The sequence below is a fragment of the Peromyscus maniculatus genome, chromosome 1 (genome assembly GCF_049852395.1).
Source record: "Peromyscus maniculatus bairdii isolate BWxNUB_F1_BW_parent chromosome 1, HU_Pman_BW_mat_3.1, whole genome shotgun sequence".
Classification (NCBI taxonomy): domain Eukaryota; kingdom Metazoa; phylum Chordata; class Mammalia; order Rodentia; family Cricetidae; genus Peromyscus; species Peromyscus maniculatus.
The window spans coordinates 140,114,653-140,122,171 of NC_134852.1; the positions used below are offsets into that span (position 1 = coordinate 140,114,653).

General features: G+C 51.3%; 2 long non-coding RNA genes across 2 annotated transcripts; both read right to left on the minus strand.

Annotated features, from left to right (window-relative positions):
• Positions 1–322: 322 nt before the first annotated feature.
• On the minus strand, positions 323–4,349 carry LOC143269056 (uncharacterized). Its single transcript, XR_013045383.1, has 3 exons — positions 3,194–4,349; positions 2,666–3,054; positions 323–1,344 (listed from the first exon to the last, which is right to left on the minus strand). It is a non-coding gene; the product is annotated as an uncharacterized LOC143269056 (long non-coding RNA).
• Positions 4,350–4,439: 90 nt separating this feature from the next.
• On the minus strand, positions 4,440–6,638 carry LOC143269057 (uncharacterized). Its single transcript, XR_013045384.1, has 3 exons — positions 5,596–6,638; positions 4,617–4,675; positions 4,440–4,535 (listed from the first exon to the last, which is right to left on the minus strand). It is a non-coding gene; the product is annotated as an uncharacterized LOC143269057 (long non-coding RNA).
• Between the last annotated feature and the right edge of the window lie 881 nt (positions 6,639–7,519).

Consider the following 7,519-nt stretch of genomic DNA (forward strand, 5'->3'; position numbering starts at 1 on the left):
AGCCAGGAAGAGACACACAGACCTGAGGTTATGTAGGTGCCCCATGTGAGTTCCAGATAAAGGGGCACGTCCTGGTCTGGATTCCCCCACAAACAGCAAGGCCCCAGGAAACGGCACAGTCCCTATCACTCTCAGTGGCTCTGCTGACTCCACCTGCCCTAAGATCTGGTGGCTCTGCATTGATAGCTGTGACCCTTGCAGGATCCTACAGCCCCCCAAGGACTCTAGTTCATGTGTGCTGTGGTCCAGCTGGGACTCACACCTGTGACAGATGTGGACCATGGGGGCGTGGGGCTGCAGCTGACTCCTGCGGGCTGAGTCTCTGCTCCTTCATCGAGGACACATAGAATATGCAGGAGGGAGGGGCTTGTCACCCTGGGCCTTGGCAGATAATCTAGAAGGGGTACAGGTTGGGCAGGGTTGCTCATCAGCTACCCAGCTGCTCTGACTCTGGCCTCTCTCCAGTCAGACAGCAGAAGTTTGGGGCCCAGTGGCCTGCCTGGAGATGGGGCATGAGAGGGGTCTCATTATGAAAGGGGAGGAGGTGCTTATGGGATAGAAAACCTGCTCAGATGGCATTTTCTGGGCCCAGTGCCACCCTTTAGAATCAGGAGAGGCAGGCATCTCCATTTTAGCAACGTCGACCCCCCATGTGTGACGCCCAGTGTTACGCTGTGCGTGAGTTACACAATTTAGAAATAATCTTTCATTCTTGCAATGGACAGGTTATGTACAAAGCACTTCCTTCCTCGGCCCTGTCCCATGCCTGCCCCTGACCCTGTGTGTGGCTCTGAGGCAGCTCTCCCAGAATTCCTCCCGCAGGTCTCAACTCTACTTTCACTTCCTTCTTTGGAGTCATCTTCCTTTCCAAAATGGCTGCCACCTTCAAGTTGCCTCTCCCACAGTCCCTTCTTGGATCCTTTCCCACAAACACGCATGAGCTTCGTTGCCGTGCCTTTTAGTTGTCTCCTTCCTGGATATAAGCCCCTCCAAGGCCTGTGGTGCTGAGATCACCTGTTTATCCTCAGGGCTGCTGGGATGTAAACTGCTTGAGAAGTGCTAGCTTGTCGAATAATAAGAGAGGCCACTCTGATACTCAGTGGTCGATTTTTCTTTTCCCGTCATGGGGACAATGGGGCAGAGAGAAGAGGATATTTGAGAGGAAGGGGGGTCACTGGGAGGAAGCTTCCAAACGCCAAGACCTGGTCTGCCCACCCCTGTCTGTAAGAAGAGGAGCCCCTAGGAAAGGCAGAGAGAAGGCCAGAGATAGCCCACCTGGAGCTCCCTCTCTGATGAGGAAGGCCCCCGTGAGGAGACGAGCATTCTTCCTGGAGCTGCATCTGTCTGGACAGGTAGAAAGGAGGCCCCGGTGGGTTCCCGGAACCTCTGCAGAGCATGCCTGTATGTACTTGCTCTGCTGGCACGCCATGAATTGTTTTGGGGCTGTCTTGTTAGGAGATTAAGTTTTCTTTTAAAAAGATGAAGAAAGAATCTCTAGCAGGGGCCTGAGTGGAGCTGACCTCTGAGGAGGAGATGGCGGCAGAGGCTGGCTGGCTGGCACTGCGTTTGTCTAATTAATCTTCTTGTCAACAGGGTTGTTCTTTGCTGGTGCCAGCCCTGACATCATCCTGCAAGCTTGTCACACCGGTTTCTATCCAGCTACAAAGGCTGCCCCTCCATGCTCCCTGCTCTCACCAACCACCTCAGCGTGGCCTGGGGTATGGCGGTGTGGCACTGTGGCTGGGCTGGAACTCCTCTGGGGAGGAGGTGAGAGGGACCTTCCTTCCCCAGCCTCTGACTTAGAGGGTCACAGCTGATAGGAAAGCTGGTCAGAGACCAGCAAGGTAAGGGGCCCTGCTTACCGGAAGGAGCCTGGTCCCCATGAGGAGCTAAGCGCTGGCCTGTCGGCAGGGTTAGACTTGGGGGGGCGGGCAGAACTGTGAGGTACAAAGCACACCGCTCTGGACCTCACTGCATTGCCCCAGCAGGAGCCCTGGAAAATCTGGGCGGCAGAGCGGCAACATGGTGCCTTTAAGGGCGTTGGGATGTCAATGAGGCTGACCCAGGCTTCCCTGGTTGGGGGACACTGATCATTGTGTAAGTTTAGGGCCTTGAACTCAGGGCTTAGGTTTGCACCAAGACTGTAGGGCTCCTATGCTGAGTGGGGTCCCCCGGGGTGGCCATGTGGTACCCTGCGGGGACTTCTTAAAGTCAAAGGCAGTAACACAAGCCCTTCCCTGTTGGTGTCATTGCCGGTGTCTAACTTGATGTCCCTCAAGCATGTGGCACCACCACATGGCTACTTTGTGTACATGTCTGCTCATTTACCAGGTAGTGGCAGCATCAGAGGTCCCTCCTCTCTCCTCCTCTCTCCTCCTCTCTCCTCCTCTCTCCTCCTCTCCCCTCCTCTCCCCTCCTCTCTCTCCCCTCCTCTCCCCTCCTCTCTCCTCCTCTCTCCTCCTCTCTCCTCCTCTCTCCTCCTCCACTGCTCTCTTCTTCCCCTCTTCTTTTTTTTTTAACCTCTTCTTCCTCTCTTTTCCTCCCCCATCCTCCGCAGTTCTGGGACTTGACTCCAGGGCCTCCCGCATTAGATCCCCATTCTGTCACTGAGATACAACTCCTGGTCCCTTTGTATTTTGATTTTGTGACAGAGTCGCTAGATTACCCAAATTTGCAATCCTCTGCCTCGGCCTCCCAAATGGTTGGAATTTCAAGCCTGCACCACCATGCCTGGTTCCACCAGGCTTCTTAACCAAGGAGGGCTGCAGAGACAGAGAAAGGGGGGAGGCTCTGTGAACTTGAACAGAAAAACACAACATCGTTGTTTTCCCTCACCTCTCACTGAGGTTTAGCATTTGATTCAATTACAATCTAGGCAGAGTGCCCTGGAGTATTAGCAGAGCCTGAGATGTTTTCTTTCCGCCAGCAGAAATCACAGCTACTTTCCTGTCAGATTACAGTTGGGCATTTATCTCAAAACATCATCTGGACTCATCACGATTTTGAGACGACTGGAGTTAACAGACGCGTCTTCAGATCTCGTTAACTCATATTCTAAAAAAGAACATATATGACGATTTCACAATTTAGAAACATTTGAAAACTGTACTGAGTGTCGTGGGTGTGCTTTGCATCCCTCCTGTCTTAAAAATTCTTTTTTTTTTCAAACATTCTGAGTAACCTCAGGACTTACCAGATTGGCGAGGGGGCTCATCTAACAGCAAGTTGTCTCTTGTTCTCTTCCCCGGCATCAGCGCACATCTCCCCACCTGACGCATGGTAGGTGCTCGATAGTCTGTTGACTGAATAAATGAATGGAGGCTAGTGTCTTAGCCTGTCTTTGTTCAGGGTCAGGGGACCGCGTCTCTTCGCAGAAGCCGCAGATTCTCAGCGCGCTTTACTACCTGTTGGGTTCAGGGTACACAGTAGAGAAGCACCATCCAGCCCACGAGCCCAGGCCTGATCGAAGCTGTCTGCTAAACAAGACCTAATTGGCCCATTCCCTTGACTGATGTGACCACCCAGGCTTCCAGCTCCTCTTGCTACAGACTGGGGGCGTTCTCTACCCTGGATGCTTCAGTGATACCAGGCTCACAGGGTCCCCCGGGAAGATTGGAGGCGCGGCCCCAGTGCGCTGCCCATTCTGGCCACGCGATGGCGCCGTGCGCTCGGCCAAGGCCTTGGCAGTCCCCAGCCGAGAGAGCTGCATCTCTGGGAACCTGGCTTCGGACTTGAGGCTCCCGCGGGATTGTGTTCAGTTTCCATCTCTGTGGCCACTGGGGTCATGGCCTCGGGCCTCACTGCAGCCCCACTATGGTTAATCAGCAGCTGGCCGGTTATCCATCAATTATCCATCGGTTACCCATCAGTTACCCATCATCTCCAGGGCGGAGGTTAGAGAACGCTTGGGGTGAAGCCCCCTTTTGAGTCACGAATTCAACTCCCACACACTTCTCATTTCCTCATATTGGGGCTCAGTGTGCCAGATGATGGTCACCAGATAGACTCAAGTTCTAATTCACCCGTGTCTTACTGACGTCATTTTGTCTTTTGCGAAAAGTGGGTAAAAATGCCCCGAGCAGCCCACAGATTTGAAGGTGCCAGTGCTTCTGCAGACCAAAAACACTTTCGTTAGCCCTGTGCAGCATGCTCGCCAAACGCCCCAGGCGAGTTACTGTCTGTGGTATTGATTTCCGCAATGCCAGCCTCACTGTCTGTCACCCGGAGAGGACAATGTTCACCCCCCCACCCCGCCCTCGTTGGTCAGATTGTTGTGGAATGAACACCCACATTTCTGTTCCCAGCTTGGCACTATGCAAATGATCAAATGCAGGTCAACCCTTGTACAGCTTCTCACCGTACAGGGACGGGAGTGAGCAGTTTAACAACTTGCCCCCAACCCCCCACCCCCACCCCACCCCCCCGGCCCCCAGCCTCCTCCGGCTGCTCTAATGTGTCCCCGTCCCGGGTCTCAGAGGATGATGGCAGGGGGAGGGGCCCATGCTGTGCCCGAGTCTTCGTGTTTTAGATGAAACCTGAGCAGGAGAGAGAGAGAGAGTCATCCTTGGAGGGTGGTTGAACATTCGCCCTTAATTCCGTTGAGATGACAAACTGACCCTTGGTGAGTGAGGCAAATCCTGGATTCTCAAGCTGAGACTGCTCCCGGACACGCTTCCTGCTTGCAGAGAGCACAGAGGCTGTCTCACCACCCCTCCCCCCCCCCTCACACACTCCACACCCCACCTCCCGCCCCCAGCCTGCATCTAACCCTGGATCCCTTATCATGTCTCTGGCGCACCTGCTTTCTGGCCTTGTGCCAGGGTCCCCTGGTCACTGGGGTGTGGAGGCCTCAGGCAGGCCCTGTGAGATGGCCAGGGGGTCAGGGTGCCCATAATTACGACACTCCACCACGAAGGTAGATTCCTGTGGTTCTCAAGCCAGGCAGAATTCCCTGGGTGTCTGGAGACAATTGCCTGCCCAGGGGCTCTGAGAGAGCCAGTGTTGCTGTTTAAAGAGTTATCAGTTTAATGAACTGCTTACGAAGTGTTAAATGCGTGCCAGTGAAAGCACAGCATCTGGGCCTGTTTTTATTTGTAGACTTCAATCTGGACTCTTAGTGTTTGAAAAATGCCAATTAATGCTGCAAAACTGGAATTTCAAATGAGGACCAAGGAAACTCTGTAGTCTTTCCTGGGCTATCCCAAAAGGCATCAGAGACACAGACAAGCACAATGCAACCACCGAGACCTCAGAGGTTATTGTTATTATTTAAATAAAAGAGGAGGATTTGGGCGGGGAGGTGGCTGTCCTCTGTGGCATGATTTGGTCGATTTCTTTTTCTTTTTTCCTCCTAGAGGAAAAAACCAAGAGTTGCCATTGCCATGAATTTTCCAGAGTTGATCTAGGAAATTTGTTGTTCCTACCCATTTGTTCTGGGTCAGAAAATAGATTGTGTGGAGGAATGTTTTCTGGGCTTCCATGAGGGAACTTTCTGAGCCACCCTGGAATCCAAGGAACTAAAACAAGCTGGATTTAGGGCAACTGGAAACATTCTAGAATTGCTCACTCTCTCCCAAAGTTTGTAGTTCCTCTTACTTATGTGAAGTCAGTCGCGCTCATCAGCAGCCATGTTTTCGCCTCATAGACTCAGCAGAATTTTCACCCGGCAACGGCGTTCCAAATCAAACCCTTCAGTTTCCAGGGAAAGTGTAGCACACGTTTAAATCAGTCGAAGTTAAACTAATGAGAGGAAGGGAGAAAAGAAATCCCCGACTTTCTTCTCGCCTTGTACAGACACTGCTTTTAATCTGCTTCATGCTTTGGGGACCCTTTTATCCCCATCTTGAAAGGGCTTCACAAGGCAGGGAAGCTCCTCAAACGCAGAGGTGTCTGTGGTGCTGTAAGAGCTCCGGCAAACGCGCTTGGAAGGGAAACAAAGGCCGGCTTGGAGGATTTTTGCCTCCAGATTCAGACGGAGCTGCCTGCAACCTGCCTTAGAGCTAGAAGGTGCCCGGGACAGACGCTTCATTCTGCAGATGGGGTGCCGGCAGTGCACTCAAGATAACTCACTGGGAAAGCGGCGAGGAGGACCCGTTCCTAGGTACCTGGCAGGTCTTTAATGAGCAGTTACTAGTCTCTATATGGGCATTCCCCTGCCTAGGCACAGTAAAGATGACTACATGAGAATCGGCACTTTCAGGCCAGTACCCAAGGGTCTGCTTTCTAAAAGGAGGGTGACTGCACAAATTAATTTTTGACCAAGGCGGCCTTGCAAGGTTGGGCTTCTTCCCTCACGCTGCTCTTGATGCCCCCTCCATCTTAAAGCACCAGGCCAGGGTGAACAGGGGCAGAATATCAAAGGAATCGTTTCTGGAAGACACGCCGCAACCCTATTATCATGGTAGGAAGTGCGAGTCGGCTGTCTTGGGTCAACAAGAATTCTATGCAGAGTATGCCTGCAGTAGCCTGGAATGTTCCTTTTAAGAAAATTCTGGTAGCTTGATCCAGCCCAGAATATTTGCAGAGAGTATGTTTAAAGGATTCTATTACTGAGGGTAAAAGGGAAAGAAGCGATATCATAAAGCTTTGATGCCGAAAGAAACCACAAACAGATGGGCTAGTAGAACCGAGTGTCTCCTACACAGGTCCTCAGGTCCTCACGGAGATGATGGAGATAAGAAGTGAGTGCATGAGAAAGATCCATGGAGAACGGGAGATTAGGCAATAAGCAATGTGAGGACCAGCCATGTGGGAAAAATTAGAGATAATCCGCAGCTCCCCCATATATCAGAGTAAATTCCACATACATTTTACAACAGGTAAGCCTCAGCTCTGAGGCAAGGGTTTCCAGACAGAAATGTTTAGAAATGGGTCTAAAACTAAAAGATTTTGAGGTTTGCCTAGAGAAATACTGACACTCTGAGGTATCAGCCATGCTAGGAAGACATCTGTGATAAATGTCACAAAAAAGAGAGCCGGCCAGGTGGCTCAGTGGGTAGACACCTGCCATGCAAGGCCACCAATCTGAGTTTGATCCCTGAAATAGATGTGAGGTTGGAAGGGAGAACTCACTCCACGAAGTTGTCCTCTGAGCCACGCACACACACTGTGGGATGCACTCCCCCTCCACACTCGCACACCAATATTTTTTTTAATTTAAAATATTGTAAGTAATCTTATTTTTATGTGAAAGGTTATTACAAAACAAGGCAAGAGCTGGCACCAGAGTAATGGGGGAAAGCCTGAGTGATAACAAAAATATGAACTTGGAAGGAATATGTAAAAACCTTTAAATCTGTTAATTAAAATTATAAATCAAAGCCAGGTGTGGTAGAATTCAGCTTGGGAGGCTGAGCTAGGAAGATGGAGAGGTCAAGGGCATCCTGGGGTACACAGCAAGACCCTGTCTCAGGACACGCACACATATACACATTGGACTCACACTAAAAGTATAAATGGACATTCCGTTCACCCATCAGATCTCTGCAAAAATATCCATTCTTATCCATGGCTGGTGGGA